The 21,413-nt window shown below is 43.2% G+C and overlaps 1 long non-coding RNA gene across 2 annotated transcripts; it reads left to right on the forward strand.

The window, feature by feature from the left end:
* The first annotated feature begins 6,086 nt into the window (after positions 1 to 6,086).
* LOC135981179 (uncharacterized) lies at positions 6,087 to 20,476 on the forward strand. Of its 2 annotated transcripts, none has more exons than XR_010598138.1 (4): positions 6,087 to 6,166; positions 11,038 to 11,252; positions 13,111 to 13,205; positions 18,683 to 20,476. It is a non-coding gene; the product is annotated as an uncharacterized LOC135981179 (long non-coding RNA). The 2 variants fall into 2 exon arrangements; XR_010598139.1 differs by having other exon boundaries at positions 11,038 to 11,236.
* Positions 20,477 to 21,413: the final 937 nt, after the last annotated feature.

Here is a 21,413-nt window from a genome sequence, read left to right on the forward strand (position 1 = left end):
TGGTATTAAGTGCTACGTAAAAACCCAAGATAGGTAAATTCCTCACAGCTCTAATGCAAAGGCAATAACAGTATTCAAAATAAGCTGGGTACATGCATGGTTATGGAGTGTGTGTGTGTGTGTGTGTGTGTATGACCATAAATAGCTCTTGTTATTTTTTTTGTTTTACCAATTTAGCTTGTTTCACTTATGGGGGTTGGTTTTACTACAGCACTGCAAAGCAAAGTTTTTCCAGTATAAGTTGTGTCCACATCAGGAGTGCTTTGCTGTATCGCATACCAATATTCCTTATACCTGTAAAGTGTTCTTAATGTAGACAGACTCACAAAGGGGATCAGACATCTCTCCTTAGTCCAGTGATTACAACCCATTGAACTGAATGGGTTCTGACTGCCCAAAATGGAGAAGCAATTAGGGGGCATTCTCTTGGATAGGTCCTGATTGCTCCTGCTGACTGGGGAAAAAAATGAAACAAAACCAAAACCGTTTGAACAGTGTAGATACCCACAGGGCCTGTGGGTATGTCTACACTACAGAGACTCTACCAGCATAATCCCTATGTGTAGACACAGCCTATGCTGACAGAAGGGGTTTTTCCATCAGTGTAGGAACACCACCTCCCTGAACAACAGGGACGATGTAAGCATTCTTCTGTTTACCTAGCAACTTCTACACTGGGGGATAGGTTGGTCAAGGGTGTGGATTTTTCACACCCCTGACTGATCTAGACATTAGAGAGACAAAGATGGGTGAAGTAACAGATGTCAGGCCAATAAAAGATATTGCCTCACCCACCTTGTCTTTCTAATATCCTAGGACCGACACAGCTACAACAACACTTCATACAATGAGGTAGATATGTTAACCTAACTTAAGTGTAGGCCAAGCCACAGACAAGAGAAGGGGCAGCAGGCAGAGAAAAGAACATCAGGCTATTTTGTGCGTCAGAAGAGGCTCTGGACTTACATAGGAGAATGTAAGTGTAAGTTGGTTCTGTTCTGTTCCTGTAACTTAAAAGGAAGTCGATCTAATGTAGCTTGTAGTGAATCGTATGACTATGAGACTAAATATACATGTGAGTTGTTTTAAAATCTTCCAGCTACTAAAGAAGTCTACCAGCTGCAGAGGTGGGGCTTTCAGAGACCAGAAAAGGGTCCAAGGTGCAACTAGCTCCATAACTGACAGAAAATTTGCTTAATTCTTTCATGGTTGATTTGGCACCCTTTGGTGATATATTGTCTTATCTGATGACAGAGAAGTGCCGTTGTTTTAGAAGACTGAGATATAATTTGGAAATTGTTGTTTTCCATGCACAAATGACCAACGTGCACATTAAGTCTACATTACTTTTAAATTAAGGAATCAAAGACCAAGCATAAAATGTAAGTGGGAGAGAAAGCAGAAGAAATCTCCTTGACTTTGCAAGATTCTGTAAGGCCCAGCAGGTCTTGAGTCTGGGCCTGCAGAGCTGCTAGGCAGCAAGACAGGCCCATACTGCTCCCCAGCAGCACCTATCATAAGCTTGTGTTCTAGTATCCATGACCCACTGTGGACACAGACCATGGGGAAATCCCACCTCAAGGAGTCTGATAGGCAGCAGCCTCCATGGTTCCTGATTTGCATCCTGCTATATATAAATCCAAGGTGTGTTCCAGGCAGTGTGGCTCTACTGTAGTTGCCATGGTCATTCCTGCTCTTGAATGCCTGGCTTTAAACTTGGCTTGATTTGGACTTCACCTCGTGAACCGGACCCTGAAATCTGACTTGGACTCTGACTCCTGGTATTGACCCTGGCCTGGAACCTGACTATGAGCCCCTCCACTACTCCCAGCCTCAGGTTTAACCCTGCTCTGACCCTTGGTCCTGCCCGCTCTTGTTAGGATCCTGACAGTCTCCCATCTTAAAACTCTTCAAACCTTTTTTCTTGCAGAGGGGTCGGCAGGCTTTATTTTATTGATTTTAATTATTTAGGAAGTTTTAACATGGTGTGGCCCTGCAAGCTGCTGAACACCGACCCTGATCAGCAAAGCACTGAAATGCATGCTTACCATCAGACAGGTATAGTGCCATTGAAGACAGTGGAGCTACTCACTAACTTACAGTTAAGCATGTACTTAAGTGCTCTGCTTTGGATTGGGGCCAAAGTCCTCAGAACCTTGACAATTTAGCTTTTATCTTGCATCCCAGATTCCTGTCTGTAAAATGAAGTTATTACGCCCCTTCTTTGCAGGATGATAAATCCACTAAGGTATGAGAGATGTAGGTTTTTCTATGGTGCACTACCATAAATACATAAAACATTATAAAATTATGATAAATAGAGAAATGATTAGGTCGTCTTAGGTGAATATTCCATTTTATATTGATTTTATTTCCCCAGCACATTTGTACTGATGAGTTTAAAAATAATAAATGAATTAAATCACTCATTTTGGGTCTGGGTTAAAAAAGAAGCATGAATAAAAGGAGATATAAAATAAAGTCCTCGGGCTGAACACTGATTTACACCCTTTCTGTTTGACCTCACATGAAGTGAATGGGAATGAAATCCTGAGACTTCTTTGTCACACTGCTTGCATGCAGAAAACTCAACAGAGGCTGAAATAATACTTTAAAATTCTGGGCAAAGAACTTTTTGGTTGAGAAGTGCAATAAGAGGACAGGACATTTTTTTTTCTTTTGTCCTTTGAATTAAAAATCCTTACAATGAACAAGTCATATTTTCTAATTAAAATGTAATTATTAGGTATATCTGCAGTGAATGGATGACATAAAAACCGTTCAGCCTTTGTCCCTTTTTTGTGCATGACATAACTTATTCAGACAGGATTTTTTCTGCTTCTGAACATTTCTTGTTTTGTTTTACCTAGGTCGTGCTTTTCTTTTCAGTGTTACTATTTAAGATGACAGCCTCCTTCGTCATTAAGCCCAGATCTTCAAAGGTATTAAGTTAGGCACCTAACTACTCTTTGAGGATCTGGGCTTTAGTGCCTTCAACTATTTCATTAGGAAAAATATTAAGGGTATAAAAACAGTGGACAACATGGTGGTGGGGAGTTCTCAGCAGCAGTGATGATAAACAAATACCATTTCTTTCTTGCAAATAAGTTGCATTTTCATGGGACTAGTTTTCGACCTTGGATCTTGCAAGTTACTGCAACTATCATCATATCTACAATTTTTTTCTCTGCAGTGCAACAAGATAAAAATCACAAAGCTGAACCCAGTTCTTTAAAAGTGGAGGTATTTTCCTGCTTTCTCCTCTGGCAGGCTGAGTTAATTGATCTTCTGAGTAGTTAAGGCTCCATCTGACTGCTGAGCAGGTCACATTTAAGATAGTCTGTAATTGACAAATTGTCATACTTTGTGGTTTGTGTTCTGATTCACTCATCCATCTGCAAGGAAGATTGGATTAGGAAGAACAGACTCTGCTGGTTTGAACTGCTCCATTGTTTGGTAGAAAAAAGTGCTCACTTCTCCAGCATAATTGTTTACTGTTATTCAAAGGGGATGTGCAGCAGCCCTTGGATTCAGATTACTGGCATATAAAAATCTTCAAAATCACCACAGTGATGCAGTGTGTAGGGGTACAGTTAATACCTCTGAATGGCTTAATTTCAGCTAAGCGAGAAATGGAGGGAAAGGAAGCATGGATCAGTGATTAAAAAAGATATGGTTGACCTCAGAGCTGCATCTTTAATTCAGTGGCATAATACTCCTGTCAGAAGTCAAGACTACAGGGTTAGACCCAGCACTAATTTTTCATATTTAATTTTTCTTAATTTTTCATTATGTAGCCAAGTGTAGCTAACGCCCTCTAGAGTGGAATTAGGCCAAACAGGCTCCAAACAGTTTGATTACCTCTCAAACACCCTCAGGTGCAGTGTAGCTGTGAAAGCTGATGAAACAATCCTAAGTCAATGACCCGTCAATCAATTTCAGACAGTTTGCTTCAGTTCTGAACACTTGGCCCATCCATTCAGTGTAACCTGAACTCTTGAGAGTGTTTTGATTGTACCTACAGACCTCCGTGTATGCCCTTTGCTAAAATCCATGTGGACATCCTCTAGTTTTCTATGTAGTCTGTTCTTACTTGACATTAAGCATGGAATGGTTAATTGACAAAAGAAACTCCCAGGGTATCGAATGACCATATAACATAATTGCAAACTGAAACAATTAATCAAATCTGAATATTCATATTAGATTGGTGTCTTCATTACCACATTCCCTTCCATTCTGTATGAAGCATAGTTATTAGGAAATTTCACCATTCCAGCCTGGAATATTCAGTGCACTTCTGGTTGCCCCATCACGCACCAAAAAAAAAAAAAAAATTTTGATTAGAAATGAAAAAGCCACAGAGAAGGGCAACAAAAATTATTAGGGGAATGGAACAGCTTCCATACAAGGAGAGATTAAAAAGGGATTGGTCCGTTTAGATAAGAGACAACTAAGGGGGATATGATCGAGGTCTATAAAATCATGTATGTCACAGAGAAAGAACAGGGAACTGTTATGTGAAAGTGTAAACACAAGAATAAGAAATTAATAGGCAGCAGGTTTAAAACAGAAGGAAGTACTACTTCACACAATGCACAGTCAACCTGTGAAACTTGTTGCCATGGGATGTTATAAAGGCCAAAAGTATAATGGGTTCAAAAAAGAATTAAGTAAGTTCCTGGAAGATGGATCCATCAATGGCTATTAGCTGAGATAGTCAGTGGTGCCATCCCATGCACTGGGTGTCCCTAAACTGCCAAATACATGAAATCAGGACTAAATGATGGGATGGATCACTCACTGATAGAGAGCTTTCAGAGTGGTAGCCGTGTTAGTCTGTATCCACAAAAAGAACAGGAGTACTTGTGGCACCTTAGAGACTAACAAATTTATTTGAGCATAAGCTTTCGTGGGCTACAGCCCACTTCATCGGATACATAGACTGGAACATACAGCAAGAAGATATTTATACATACAGAGAACATGAAAAGGTGGAAATAGCCAGACCAACTGTAAGAGGTCAATCAATTGAGATGAGCTATCATCAGCAGGAGGAAAAAAAAACTTGAAGTGATAATCGAGATGACCCATGGAAGAGCTGAGACTGGTGAGATCACACGTAAATCATTTGCCAATTTAGACTAAACTCCTAGGGGCAGAGACTCTCTTGTTTATGTTTTATGGTGCCTAGCACAATAGGGCTAGGGTATCTAGGTGCTACTGCAATACAAATAATTAATACTTACGCTTCATTACATTTAGGGTATTTCAGTACCAGAAAGGTGGTGCTAAATTGGAGAGCAATGAAAATGGTTATGAGGCTGGAAGGCCTGGCTTATGAAAGAACTGACTCTGTACAACTTTAGTCGAAGGATGGGAAAGGGCGGGGGGGGGGGTCATAAAACTGATAAGTTGAAAAGTGCAGACATCAAGGAGCACGAGGAATTTATTTGAGTATTGTGAGGGAGTTATGAGGTGGAATTACTCAAAGGAACAGTTTGGCTGCATGTCAGGTGAATCTCCGAATGGTGTAATCTATTAAACTACAGAAGTTTTCAAAGGGAATTGATAGCCCTTTGACTTTGGTTGTTGAAATATTGAACAGCACCACACTTTTGAATATACTCTCATAGACATGCATTGTCAGGGGTATGGATTAGATGACCCAATAGGCGTAACCATTTCTAATTTTTTGTGATGGGCGGGGATCTTCATGGGGTAGTAATCTCAAATTGTTTGGTGGCACCTGTCCTTTCTACTCTATTTAAAAATGTATAATAGCCTGTTGATTTTCTTAGTCAGAGATTGCTCAGAGTATATACTGTGACAGACCTAGACCAGTGGGGTACAGGAGTCGGGTAGAAGGCAAATATACAGCCACTGGATGAATAGCTTTGTGTTCCCTGAGTAACCAGAGCAGGGGCTGCACTAGAGTGATCAGGAACCTGCTAGAATCAATTAAGACAGGCAGGCTAAGTAAGATACCTGGAGCCAATTAAGAACATACTAGAATCAATTATGGCGGGCAGACTAATCAGGACACCTGGTTTAAAAAGGACCTCCCATCAGTTAGTGGAGGGAGAGCAAGGAGCAAGTGAGAAGGTGTGCTGCTGAAGGACTGAGGAGTACAAGCATGATCAGGCTTCAGAGGGAAGACCCTGTGGTGAGGATAATGAAGGTGCTGGGGGGGAGGCCACGGGGAAGTAGCCTAGGGAGTTGTAGCTGTAATGCAGCTGATACAGGAGACGTAGACAGCTGCTATCTACAGGGCCCTGGGCTGGAACCCGGTGTAGAGGGTGGGCCTGGGTTCCCTCTATCCCCCAACTCCTGATCAGATACAGGAGGAGTTGACGTGGTCTGTGAGCAACACCAGAAGGAAAGGTCTAATTTGGAAAGGGATCTGGCCTGTCCCTGACCCACTAGGTGGGACACGGAGACTGCGGGGATTGTTCTCCATTTCCCCCATGCTGGCCAATGATGAGGTTTACTGAGTGAATGGCAGGTTTGAGCCTCTAGCAGAAGTGGCCAAACTGAGGGCTGCTCAGTGAACCTCTGAGGCTAGCAAATCTGTCAAAAAGCGCAGGACCCACTAAGGCAGAGGAGGAACTTTGTCACAATACCTAATAACTCTAGCCATGGGAAACGGTCTCTTTTGCCACAGCAGTATTCTGAATGCACTTGGCTACTGCAAGAAGCTAATCAGTGAATGACCGGAGATCTCATGTTGTGGGATTTGAATTGTCTTGGTGAGAACAGTAGCATCTCCAGGTCACTGATAGGAAAACAATGCAAAAAGTCTCCTTTTTCTCCCCCCACCTCTCAGAAACCAGGGTTTCCATACTGTTTGTCAGAGAATGTAAGAGGGAACCTCATTCAACACTTTACTCAACTGAATCACTTGGTGTCAGGTCACCGCAGCTCAGAGAAAGGAGAGCTAACCAACCACATTTCACAATGCCTCTCCTTATCAGTCAACATCTTTCGGACTCTCCCATAGCCCAGCTAAAGGCCAAGCTCTGGCTCTTAGTGGCATGAGGGCCTGAACCACCTGAGCAGTGGTGCCCCAAACCATTCTGACTGTGCAGGGGATATTTGTGACAGCAGGATCCCTGCTATATGCTACCGCAGCTTAAAAGAAACTGCCCTCAATGTCATGACATCTAGCTCCAGCAAGGCAGGGTGCGGCCACTTGCCATCACAGCGGGTCCCTGTTGTTGGATCTGAGTAGCACCACTGGGTGCAAGCCCTGAACCCAGCACCCCTGGAGAATGCTGCACCTATCTGATTCCTGCAGAGGTGAAGGAGTTCCTTGTGCGCACTCCCATTCCCTTCTGTACCAATGTAGGTGCAGTCAGAATCCAATCCCAAATCATTATCATCTTGAGCACTGCGTGGTCTCATCAGCTCCATGCCTCTTACTACCAAAAGATATAGTAGCTTCACTTGTTCATTGCTATGCTGTCGTTTGTTATGGTATTATTGTAGTGCTGGGGAGCCCTAGTCGTGGTCTAGTCCCTGCCCCAAAAAGCTTACAATCTAGAAAATGGATACAGACAGAGGAACAATGAGACCGTATTGGTCAGCCTGATAAGCAGTAGTGTCAGCACACCAGCAGCCTAACCATAAAGCCGGAGTCTCCCCAGCCTTGTATCTTATGCAGTCATTAACACCTGTGTAGAGTGTCAACTAAACTAAACCACTTCCCTTCCAGGCACGTTCCCTCAAATCTCTGTGCCTGGACAGGTCTTCAGGCTATGGAATAGCTTTATACTGAGTGTAGCCATAAGGCACAGGCAGTGACAGTGTTTTCTTCTTACTGGCCTTTTCCTCCAAAAAACATAGGCCCAACTACTTCAGTGACACACACTTTTACTACGTATATCAGCTGCAGTGAAAATCCTCTTCACGTCTCAGCATGAAACAAGGGTATTAATCCAATTACAGATGTGCTAAACTGTTCCTCCCTCATGTCAGGAGTGGGTGAGCATTTGCATTTGCAGGTTCTCAAGCCTGACTGCACAGCGTGTACCCGTCGCAGCGCTGTACTTTTTTATAAAGCACAGTTTGTGCTTTCAAAGCCACTGAGCAGTCACAGGCTGCCTGGAATGCAGAGCTAGGAAAGCAGAAGAGCTCTTTCCATCTGCACTGGGGGTGTCCCAGGCTATCACTACCGTCTTCTGCTTGAATGAGTAGTTGTCACCTTTGTGAATAGAGATTCAATATCCAAGGACTATTACTAGTAGTCTAAATATTGCTCTCTTTACTTTAGGGATACGTACTGCCACTCGTTGCCATGGTATCTCAGCACCTGATATTCATGGGACCTGGGCTCAACTCCCAACTGTGTCATAGCCATCTGTGACCTTGGGCAAGTCACTTCATTTCTGTGTGCCTCAGTTCCCCCATCAAAGTGGAGATGGTGGTAGTAATTCCCTTCTCCTGTCTATTTAAGAGCTATACTGATTTTGCCAGCTGAGGATATGGCCCCATTGTTTGTCAGTAGCACAAATGCGTCATGAGATGTGATCATAAGGAGTAATTAAAAAAACAATTAATAAATACAACTAGAAATGAGCCTGAATGGGGGAAGCAGGTCAGATTCAGATTTGAGCTTTGCCTACTTCAGGCAAACTAATTCCATAATGTTCTGGGTTCAAATCTAGTGTTCCAGGGTTGGGAATGGTAAATAGTGACATCTCTGGTAAATAGTGACATTCGCTTATATGTTCCTTTCTCCTAGAAGAATCCTAAAGCTTTTTTACAGGCTGTATACAGGAGTTTGCTTTCCTATTCCTTCTTATTGGATGGAGATCTAAGACAGGAACATTTTCCTATCCATGATATTTTTTTCCATAGCTGTTTTCTACGTAAGTGCTTTGCTCCAAAAAATTAAAAGGTCAGCTCTAACCTGCTATGAACAGAAGGCAACAGAGTGAATATTCTTTTCTTTTATTGCTCAAGGATTGTTCTTTAGTCTCAAGACATTCAAAACAAAAACTGTTAAATCAGTTTCCAAAATGGGAAAGGAAATGTCAGAAAGCCCTGAACCGCCCTGACTGAAATTATTTTTTAGAGGGAATAATAACCATAGTTTCAACAGTGCAAAAAAAAAAAAAACCCACTGAAGGAAACGCATGGTTTTTGTTCAATTCAGACTTTTACAGACAAAGACACTCAAAGTCTGAACTGTCGAGCTTCTTTGGCAGCGATTATCCCGCAACAGTACCTCATTAGGCCGTGTGTGGGATTTCCTTTTCACTTCCGCTCCAAGCTTACTCATATGCAGCTCTCTCAAACAGAAGCCTTTTCTCAAACCCCCAAGAATTTGACGTTTCCTTGTAGAAAAGGAAGTTTCTCTTTTATTGTGACTTGTTTCAGACATATTCAGACCAATCCAGCCTGTGCAAACACACACACATACAGCTTTAAATTAGCATTTCTGAACAATCTGGGTTTCTTTTGCCAATGCTGAGACTTGACAGTTCAGTTCCCTGAGTAAAACATTCCTGTTTTTTTTTTCTGGCTTGATTTTTTTTCAGACATGCTGAGCACCTTCACCTCCTGTGGAGTTCAAGAGCTGTGATTGCTCAGGGCCTCTGACAATTAGGTCATTAAAGTCTACGCAGAGAGTAGAGAGAACAATGGAAGAGAGGAGTTCTGTTTTTTTCCAAACACACATGTTTATATAATTTTAGAAAGAAAAGTTAAGTGACTAAGGAAATTGGGTCTCTAAGTTCATGTTTAGAGAAGGGGCAGAACTATACATTTCAAAAGTGACTCCAAAGTTCAGAGATTCAGGGTTTCTATCTGTGTATCTATTTGGGCCCTGACATGGCATCTGGGGCTTAAGTTTTGTGATGCTAAGTGTCACCAGGCCTAACTATTAGGTGCCTAGAAAATCACTGGGATTCACAATACCTGAGTTAGGTGCTCAAACGTCCCATATAATTAGGGTGACCAGATGAGAGACATGAAATATCAGGATACGGCGGGAAACAAGAGCCGGCGGCAGAGCCAAAAAAAAAAAAAAAGAGCCGCTGGAGCATAAGAAAAAATTGGTGGGGGCTGAGCACCCCCCGGCAGCTCCCCGCCCCGCCCTCCACCACACCAGCTCACCTACGCCTTCCCTGAGCGGACTGCCGCATCCTGCTTCTCCCCCCTCCCTCCCAGCGCTTGCGCCACCATATAGCTGATTCGCGCAAGCCTGGGAGGGAGCGGGGAGGAGGAGGAATGTGGCAAGCTTGGGAAAGAAGCAGGGCCAGGGTGGGGATTTGGGGAGGGATCTAATGGGGCAGGGAGGGGGTGGAGTTGGGCTGGGGTTGAGTTGGGGGGGGGCACGAGCCCCCTCCGCCTGTGTGCGGGAGTGCAAAATATCGGGACAATTCGCATCCCAACTGAACATTTGTCGGGACGCAGGACAAATAAGTAAATATCGGGACAGTCCTGATAAAATCGGGACGTCTGGTCACCTTACATATAATGACTGCAGGGAGATAGGCACCTAAAAATAAGGTTCATACTAGGGAGTACCCCACCTAAGCTAGACAATAGGAGATGCCAAGGAGAGGGGTGTATCCTAAATCCCATCCCTCTCAGGGAGTTAGGCGCTTAAGTCTGGGCTGGAAGGAGGCACCTATCTCTGCTGGGATTCTAGGCTGTGAACTCTCTCTTAGAATTAGGTACCTGAGGTGTTTCTTGCAAGAAGCTAGGATGCAGGGGGGAAGGCTGCCCCTCCAACTCTTAGCCCAGAGGTTAGGGTACTCACATGAGATGTGGGTGACCCTGGTTTAAGTCCCCCCACCCTCCACCTGCAGGGGGAAAGGAATTTGCCATCTCTCAGGTGATTGCTTTAATCACTGGGTTGTAGAATATTCTGTTCAAGCAGTTCCACTTTGGAGAAATATTTAGTCCATTAGAGCAGGGAGACTGGATCCTGGGTGAGTGTTCGAACCACAAGGCTATAGAGTCATTCTCACACTTTTTATTTTTACTGGCCCAGTGACTCTTTAATTATGTGGATCTTTCACATCCCAGGTGGGCTAAGAGTTATGAGAGGTTGTTCTCCTCTTCCTCCTTCCTCGCTTCTGCCCCCTACCCACTTTGTGAGTGTGCTGAGAGCACACCTACCAGATCAGGCCTTGCAGGTGAAGGAGCACCTATCGTCCCGCAATTTGTGCATCACACTGAGACTTAACTGGAAGATAGCTGTTCGGACACCTAGAGTGCAACAGCCGTGAGTATGCCCAGAGGTAGGAACATAGGAACGTGGGGATCTTTTTTCTACAAAAACTTAGACACAGAGTGAGTTTAGGCATCTACCAGGTTCAGCGGTAGCTGACTGGGGGTTCGGTGAATATCAGTGTCACATTAATACAGCTAAATGTATACATCTGGGAACAAAGAAAGTAAGTCCATACTTACAGGATGGAGGACTCTATCCTGGGAAGCAGTGACTCTGAAAAAGATTTGAGGGATTGTGGTGGATAATCAGCTGAACATTAGCTCCCAGTATGAAGCTGTGGCCAAAAGAGCTATCCTGGGATGTGTAAACAGGGGAAACTCAAGCAGGAGTAGAGAGGTTATTTGACCTCTGTATTTGGCATTGGTGCAAGTGCTGCTGGCATACTGTGTCCAGTTTTGGTGTCCACAATTCAAGAAGGATGTTGATAAATTGGAGAGGGTTCAGAGAAGAGCTACGAGAATGATTAAAGGATTAGAAAACATGCCTTGTAGTGATAGACTCAAGCTCAATCTATTGAGCTCGAACAAAGAGAAGGTTAAGGGATGACTTGAGTCTATAATTACCTATATGGGGAGCTAATATTGAATAATGAGGTCTTTAATCTAGCTGAGAAAGGTATAACATGATCCAATGGCTGGAAGTTGAAACTACACACATTTAGACTGGAAATAAGTTGTAAATTCTTAATGGTGAGAGTAATTAACCATTGGAACAATTTACAAAGTGTCATGGTGAAGTCTTGGACGATTCAAGATCAAGAATGGATTTTTTTTTTTTAAATCTGCTCTAGGAATTATTTTGGGGAAGTTTGATGACCTGTGTTACAGAGGAGGTCAGACTAGATCACCATTTCTCAAATACGGCCACCGTGGCCACATGCAGCCACCAGGGGCTTTTCTTGCTGCCACAGCCTCCTGAGGTGTGCTGGGCGGGGTGGGGGGGAAGGGAGCAGTGGCCCCTCCCCACTCCCTGGCTGCTCCTGGATGGACAGCGTTGGTGTTGGTTCCTGTGGCTTCCAGTTGGGCCTTGCCCCTCCCCTGGAGACACCTGGGGCACAATGCTGGAGAAGCAGGCCGCTGGTGAGTTCCACACCCTCCTAGGGGTTGTGGGGCTCAGGGTTTGGGCTTCAGCCCAGGGATGACATGAAGGCAGGCTCTGGCTGTGGGGCTTTGGGCTCCAGCCCCAGGCTCTGGCCGCGTGGCTTTGGGTTCCATCCCCTAGCCGTGGGGCTTCAGGCTCCGGCCCCCGCTGCCTCCCTATCCACCCCCCACCATCACTCCAGCCCCTGCTGCCTCCCCCGATCCCCTGTCCGGGGCTTAATTTGTCCCCAGACTTGGCAGGGCTGAGTAAGTCTGCTGTGAAAAGTGATACTTATATGTTTAATATCACTTTTCATAGCAGGCTTACTGACTAGCAATACATAAATTACAATTATTGGGATGTGTATTTGTGCATATTTATTTGTTTTTCCTAATGGTAATTAAGTATTTTAGGAAAAAGTGTGAGAGTGACCACCAGCAAAAGTTGGTGGTCACACTCTGAGGCCACGAAATAATTTGTCCTGAGAACCCCTGGACTAGATTATCACAATGGTCCCATCTGGCTTTAAATCTGGGACTTGGGCACCTAAAGGGGGCAATTAGACACACAAATCACTTTGTAAATCTAGCCTTTTGTACCCAAGCACTGTGCAATGGCCAGTAGTGTCCATTATAAATCTGACCTATTTTACGGACAGGCATAAAAGTTTTGATCCATATCTGGTCTTCTACAAAGTTCATTGGTTTTCAGATTGAGTTTTGCGTCAGACCCATCTCTAATAATAATTAAAATCCAACATTTATCCACTTCTTTTTACGTTTCAGAGGCGATAGAAGTAAATATCAGACCTCTACTTCCCCACCAGAAAAAAGTCTTGGTACCAGCTGCTGGGCTAGAGTTACGAGTGGGATTTTCAAAGGTACCTGATGTTCAATTTTGGTGAAAATCTCCCATATTTCAGGTTATTGGTGAATTGTTCATGGAGAATGATTTTCAATTTAAAAAAGTCCTTCAAATATTTAACAAAAAATGTCATTGAAAATGTCCAGTGTTTTCAACCACCTTTATGCCTTTTCAAAATGTTTTGATTGTCAAAGTTCAAATGAAACAATGGCATTTTTCAAAAACAAAAACTGACAAATTTTAAATGTATTTGTGCAATTTTTTTTCAAGGTTTTTCAACCACCTCTAGGACTCAGGTGCCCAACTCTTATCAAAAGTGAGCAGAATTGGGTACAACACTCCTATAGGCAGATTTGAAAATTCCACTCTAAAAATTGAAACCATGAGCTAAGCTCCTATAGGCCAATTTAGTTCACTGGAGCAATTGGCTTCAGAGACAGACAAGCTGCATGGTAGATTCGATACCCATATCCTTCTTGCAAGGTAGAAAAAAACTGCTGCAAAATAGTTATTTAATTGCAGGTGAAGTCTAAAATCTGGCAATTTGTTGAGGGAGGAAAAGTAGTGCTGAAATCCTGCCAGCCTCACATTATCACGCTACCAGAAGTGCCATAATAAAAGTGTCAGTGGGACAATGGAAGGGAATTAAATCCCCCTTCTTTACTAGCAATGTGAAACAAAAGATTAAAAATGTGATCAAGTGTCCTCATAGCAGGAGATGCAGCTACTACTGAATTGGAATGTTTTATACCACCTGTCAGTTCTTCGTGGCTTTTGTGGGGGAAAGTCATGCAGCACAATATGCCAATGGGTAATAAATATAAAGACTGCTTCACTTGAGCCTATGGCTTGCTTCCTAGCATGGGCATTTGGGTTTGAAATGAGAATTGTCATTAGAAACAAGTGCCCTGATCATGATCCTTCAGCAAAAGGGTTAGACTTTGGAGCAGTAAACCTAAATTTGGATCATTCGCCATACAGCGCCTTCCATAGCACTGTTAATCTAGGGATGCTAAAAACACAGACTGAAGAAGGGCTCTGGTAAAATTTTGCTTGCTAGGCTGTCAAAATAATTTGAACAGAACTAATTAACCACTTGGTGATTTTAATGGAGTGACAGAATTCAAGAGTAAGTGAAAGTCATGCTACGGGAAGACAAATAACTGAGGCGTGTTATCAGCCCACTTCACCTTGAATGGTCCCTTGAAATATGTTCACTACTTGTATTTAGCTGTGACACACTGAGGGCAGGTCTACACTTAAAACACTTATGCTGCAGTAGTGCTAAAGTGAAGACTCCCCTATGCTGATGGGAGAGAGCTATCCTGTCTGTGTAGTTAATCCACCACCCTGAGAGGTAGTAGCTATGTCAACGGGAGATGTTCTCCCATCGACATAGCCCTGTCTACATGGGGCGGGGGGGGGTTTAAGGTTGGTATAACTATGTTGCTCAGGAATTTTCTACACCTGAGTGATGTAGTTATACCAACATAGGTCTGTAGTGTACACCTGGCCTGACTACGTTTCCCAGACCTGATGAAGATCTCTGGGCTATGTCTACACTACCACTTTTGTCAGTATAATATGTCACTCGGGTGTGAAAAAAGCTAGTTCTTGAAATAATAAGTCAAGTCTTTTCCAACTGGTTTGCTTTAAGCCAAAGGTGGTTTGCTTCTGTGTGTGAGCTGTGTCTTGAGACAGCTAATTAGTGGATCCCAGTAGGAGCTTTGCCACTGACTTCATTGCAAGCATGAGTGGGCCATGTATGTAACCAGTGAGCCAGTAAGAATATGCTCTTATAAAATATGTGCTTCTGTGAAACACAATACAGAATTGGGACTTTTCAGTAAATTTTAACTGCTCTGGGGATCTGGGTTTTAAATCCTAGCTATGCCAATGATCTGCTGTGTGATCTTGGTCAAATCACCTCAACTCTCTGTGCCTCTGTTTTCCTTTCCATTCTTCATCTGTCTATCTACTTAGATTGTAAGCTCTTCAGGACTCTCTTACTATTTGTACAGCACTTGGCATAGTGGAGTCCCAATCAGGCTGTTAAATATTGGACTTGCCTCCCATTTTAAAGTGATAGACGCTTCTAGATTCAGAGCAAGGAGCTGGCTTATGCAAAGTAAGAGCTATCCTGGGCCTTCACTCATTCTCTAAACTGTTCACAAACCTTTTTAGGAGGTGAAGCGTTCAGTAAATGTGTCTTCTTCCAAAGGCCTCCAATGCAGCCACTTTTTATCTCCAGGACGATATTCTTTGGACTGACCCAGAGCCCAGTGAAGTCAATGGAATTCTTTCCATTGATTTCAATAGGCTAGGGATCAAACCTTTTCTACGCAAAACTATACACATAAAATAAAAACTCTTGATCCTTCTTGGAAAAACTTGACTCAATCCTTTGCTAAGGATTAAGCTGGTTTGGTTCATTCCTTTTTAATCATGATTCCTGGGTCCCTGTCCACCTAGGTTCTAGCCAGGCCACAGAACTTTCCCAAAATTCCTAGAGCAGATCTTTTAGAAAAACATCCAATCTTGAATTAAAAATCACCTTGGTAAATGGGACAATTTACCAAGGGATGTGGTGGATTCTCCATCACTCACAATTTTTAAACCAAGACGACGTTCAATCTGGAAGACCTGAACAGCTTAAAAACTCATCTCTTTCATCAACAGCAGTTGGTCTAATAAAAGATATTACCTTTTCCACATTCTCTCTAAAATATCCTGGAACCACTACAGCTTCAACAACACTGCAAACAAGTTATTTTTATCACCTCTTTTTTCTTTCATGGTAGACATGCATTTTCATATGAGTGGTTGCTGTGGTTTGAACCAACATCTGAGTATCTTATCTGTAGGTGTTTGGACATGTGATACTTGAAGATGAAGCAATGCTGCCCACTCACTCTACCCACCTGTTTATGGGTTTTGAAAACCAGCCTCAGCCAAGTAAACTACAGCTATCTGCTACAAAAGGGGCAACTGTCATTGAGTCAAGTGAGCAGTGATGTACTGGTGCTCGATAATAAAGCCTCTGTGGTACCATGATTGCAGGGTTTCCTATTAAAATCTAGAAGTTCTGTGCCTTCTCCAAGAAAGTAATTAAAATATGACCACCCGATATTGCAGTGTAAACCAGTCTAAACTGTCAATCTGGATTGTAGGATCAGGAGAAAGGGTTTCTGTGGATGTCAATGGTGCTTTCTTCCAGCACAACTCAGCATCTTCCAGTGTCAGTTAAGAGTTTCTCATGCATAGGAGGGAGTTGATGGCGAGGTCAAAGAAAAAGACCATGTTGAATTCTGCCAAACAGGAAAAAAAGATGTTTAGGGTTATGTTTCTCTTTGCTTTAAAATGAGGCTCTGACAGATGTGCGCTAATCCCTCATAAAGAACTTGGTTTCTTAACAAACAAACTCTGGAATCTGTCACTCACGACCACAGCTGGTAATAGAAAGGCAAATGGGGCTCAATCCAAAGCCCACTGAAATCAACTAGAATCTTCCCATTGACTTCAGTGGGCTCTGGATCAGTCCCAGAGTGAGCTGGAAAACCCTACTGCTTCTACATATGTCTTAATGCAAATAGCAATTTGTGTGTGCCACATGGTGAAACTTGAAATGCCAAATTACTGGTTTCTAAAAAAAATACAACACAGGAGATTTAGGCTGCCATAAGTGGTAGTGTAGCCATGGCCTCGGTTTCCGTTTGCTAACTTACTAGCCATTGAAATGATTCACCCATCTGTTGTTGCTGCACTCTTCTCTAGTAGTAGAAGATACTCTTAAGTAGCATGGGAATTGACTGTCTGACCCAGTAACTCTTTCCCAGCACTAACTCCTAGATTCGGTCACAGCAAAAACTGCTTCCAGATATGACTTTTTTTTAAAGGAGACTATATGCAAATTTTAAGCATGTGTGCTTAAGTACTGTCTTGGCTAGACATGTTTTCTTGGACGGCAACTTCTTAGTGAATCTTTGAAGGCTAGTAGAAGACTGATAGAAAATGGCAGGTTGAAATCAAATTCCGTGAGTCTGTGCTATCCAATAGGTGCTTAAAACATTTTACAGGTGGGGAAAGTGAAGCATAAAGAGGTCTATGACACAACACAGCAGATCTATGATAGAGCCAAGGACTGAACCCAAAGCTTCCAAGTCCCAGCCCAGGCCCATAACCCCAAGAACATCTCTCCTCTTAGTTTCCAAAAAAGTTAATGTTGTCATATTTTAAAGCTGGTCAGGAATTTTCTATCAGTGATTTTTTTCCAACAGAAAATACAGCTTCTGCAAAGTTTTAATTTTCACTGGGAAATTTTTTTGTTGAAAAAAGTCAATTTTCCATTGGGGAAAATAAAAAATGAAATATTTCCATTTGGGCTGGTATAACTTGAATCAGAATATTTAGGCTTTTAACTGCTCCAAAACGTTTTGGCTCAAATCAGTTCAAGACATTAAAGTAATAATCCCTATCAGGGCATTGTTTTAGAGGAGTTGTAGTTTGTACCCCCAGTCTCTCCTATTGGCCAAGGTCCCGGAAGGATTACATTGCCAAAATTCAATGGAGATTTCCGTCTGACTGAACTGCATGGTGCATCATAGGAGTCACAGGACTCTGGATACTTTACGGGAGATGTAATCTGACCTGGAATCCTGACCCTTAGAGGAGAGTCCTGAACTACAACTCCCACGAGGCAATGTCGCACTATGGGAAAATGCCACTTAATATTAAGTTGACTTGAAACAAAGCATTTTAGGTCAGTTCACTAAACCACAATGAAATCTTTTGATTCGGGGAATGTTTAAATGTTTAGCTTCGTTTGAAAATGTCAGAATGTTTTTGTTTTGATATTTCCAAATGGAATTCTTTCCAAATTTCTTGTTTTTGTGAAAAATGTTTTAAAGGTCAACATTGCATCCCAATTTGGGATGAAAACAAACGTTGAAAGTTGCTGTACACAGAAATTCTGAATTGTGTTCAGCTCTGTCAGACTTACGTAATTAAAAGTATAGAGTCAGGAAAACCTCTGTACCCTTAGCACTCAGAGTACATTCAAGTTTGGAAATACCTCCAGTTCATTGAAGTCTTCCAGTCTCGGCCTATCTGCAGTATAAAGCTGACTCTCTGATTCTGGAAGGAGCAAAATCAGAGACACTAATGAACTCAAGCTCCAGTACAAGTTTTCAGAGTGGACACATCACAGTGAGCTTCGGAGAGCCCTCCTGTGTGTGGATCACTGGGCTAACTTCAGCGGGGAGCTAACCTTCTTTATGGCAAAATCTGAGATACCAAAAGCAGCCAGATGAGTTCCCGTCCCAACCAACTGTGAAGGCCCCTAGCTGGGTCCTTGCAGGCTGGGATCAGCCCAGCTTGTGGGAGGGAGATGAGGAGGCTTGCCGTATGTGTCAGTTGTTCTCTTAACCAAAGCCTGGGGGACAGCCCATGCTGTATAAACAGTGTTGTAACCCTTACATCTCTCTTTTTTTAAAGTCACAGCATAGCTTCCAATTGGCAGGCTGCCTCTGCTGTTCCTGTCTCACAGACCTTGCTGACTGGGTAGCAAACTTCCACCTCCCTGCCCAGGCAGTTGGCCCAGCTAGCCTCTGAACTTTACATGGGATCAAAAGCAGTGATGAAACAAGGCAAGTTCCAAGGAATACCTTAAAGCTACAGCCTCTCTTCATATAGAGGAATGAGACTTTAAGAGACCACCTTCTAAATAGAAATGAAGAGAAGAAGGTTGTTTTTGTAATAATGTGGCCAGTTAAAGGCAGGCAATAGGGCCAAAGTGCCAAACTTTTTCACATGCCGAAGGATCCAGCTCTACGAGGTGATAGCTGAGTGATCTAGTCCATCTCTTTTTATGCTATAAATCCTACTTTTTATCTCAGGCATTTGAGGAGGCAGTAGGTTGATGTGCCAGGAATAGAATATTCCACCAAATTTGTGTGTGTGTGTGAGAGAGAGATCCATTATTGATGGACAAGTATTTATGATCACAGATTTGGACCCTGGTCCTACATTGCTGTGGTCAGGCTACGGAAGGCCACATAGCCATACTGACAGAAAAATACCTCCTTCCAACTTAACTACCCCAAGGTAGCACTTCATACAATCGGACACAGATGTGGTCATGATGCTGCTCCAAACATTCATAACCTCTAGACTTGATTATTGCAATTCCTATCTAGGAATGAAGCTATGCACCTTGAAAAATCTCCAGTTGGTACCAAGTACAGGAGGCTGTCTTCTTACCAACCCAAGTTGATCTCTAGAACTTACATGACCCCTTCCTCCCCCCTCACCATAGTGACAGATGGAGACAGAGGCACGGGGTCATACAGGAGTTAAGTGACAAAGCAGGGAATTGAAGCCAGGTCTCCTGAACTCAGGTTAATATCCTAACCACTGGGTTATCCGTCTTCTCTAATTTTCATGAGCACATCACCCTCATGCTACAGTCCCTGTAATGCCTCCCCATTGAACACAAACCCTTGCAAGGTCTCTGTCCTAATACACAAAGACCTCCATGGCATTGGCCCTAGCTACCAAGTTACCATCCATGACCATAACCTCCCACAGCAGCTACCCTTTACTGGAACAATTGAACTTCTGACCAATGGAGGGAGGCTCATGAGTGCAGAAGACAGTGCTTTCATGGGGACCGGTCCTGCTCTAGGGAACTCCTTCCCTCTAGAGATAAGAGAGATCACCGGCCTCACCACATGCAGAATTACAGGAAAAACTCATGTCGTTGGTTTGGCTTTCCCTCAAGAAGTTCTTCATAGATACACAGCACACCCACCTACCCCCTCACTTATACATGCAAACATAAGCAAAGCCCCCTAAAAATGAATCAGGCTATCCCTCCTACAGGCTGGGAAAGAAGAAAGGGAGACAGTTGTTTTTATTTCTATTTTTAAATGACTGGGAGGCACACTGATACTTTGGTAATGAGGACCATATAAAGCACCAAGCTAGCTAGAGAAGAGGTAGGGGATAATAAATATACTGAGCCTTTACATATTCAAAGCTGTACACACATTAATAAATCATTTCCATACCAAATGGTGTAGATACATATTATTTCCATTTTTACTGGTGAGGAAATTGAGACAGAGAAGCTAAGCTCTTTGGCCTTGAACAAGTTGCAAGGTCAGTGTTAAAATCCAGTCATGACTGACTCTGTTCTATACTCATTCCCCTAGACCAGTGTTTCTCAAAGCATGGGATTTCCCCTATGGAGGGGAGGGTGCTTGCCACATAGTCAATTTTGCTTCAGAGTCTGAGCTAGCTTGATTTTCTTTCCTTCCCCCTTTCCTTTTGAGTTAATCTGTACCTATTAAGGTTGTGGAGAAAAATGTTAAAGCATGATCTACATGCAAACAATGCAGATGTATGCCTGACTTTGCAGAGAGCCTGAAATAATAGCTCCGAGGTTTCAACGGCCCCATTCATTTTAATTGGTGCTAATTCAAGTGAAAGCAAATAATCATATAAAGTATGTCAATGTTGTCAGGGCCGCCCAGAGGATTCAGACGGCCTGGGACAAAGTGGGGGAGCAGATATACTCACTGGGCCGCGCTCCGAGTGTGCGGCGGCGGCATTGCGGTGGCGGGGGGCCCTTCAGTCACTCCGCATCTTCGGCAGCAAAGCCGCCAAAATGCTGCCGAAGACCTGGACTGCCGCCAGGTGAGGAAAGGGATTCTTAGCCAGGGCTCACAGGGCCCCTGTGGGGCCTGGGGCAAATTGCCCCTCCCCCCCGGGCGGCCCTGAATGTTGTTAACTATTTCACTGATCAGCAAGTAATAAATCAAGAGAGGAACTGTCGTCTTATGAAGAACTACGCCAATGTTTCCCAGAATGTGGGGTGAAAACCAAAGAACTAGTAGGAAGGTATAGAGGGCAGGGCATACCAATTAAGATGTGTAGGCCTTTAACAACAGTGGATGGGGGCTGGACTGGGGAAGGAGTCATTATGACTGACCCCATTTTTCTGAATGGGGGGCTCAGCTTTTAAAGGTTTGGGAAATGTTGCCCGCCTAGACTAACGCCCCGATGACATGGTTAGAGAAATGGGTTATTGCTACAGTAAAAGGAAGCTACAGTTTTCGCTGTGGATTTATTTGAAAGTTTCATGCCCAAGTTGCATCTGTCTGAAGATCATCTCTGGAATTTACATATGTTCCCAATACACAAAACACATCACTGATGTTCATTC

The sequence above is a fragment of the Chrysemys picta genome, chromosome 2 (genome assembly GCF_011386835.1).
Source record: "Chrysemys picta bellii isolate R12L10 chromosome 2, ASM1138683v2, whole genome shotgun sequence".
NCBI classification, from domain to species: domain Eukaryota; kingdom Metazoa; phylum Chordata; order Testudines; family Emydidae; genus Chrysemys; species Chrysemys picta.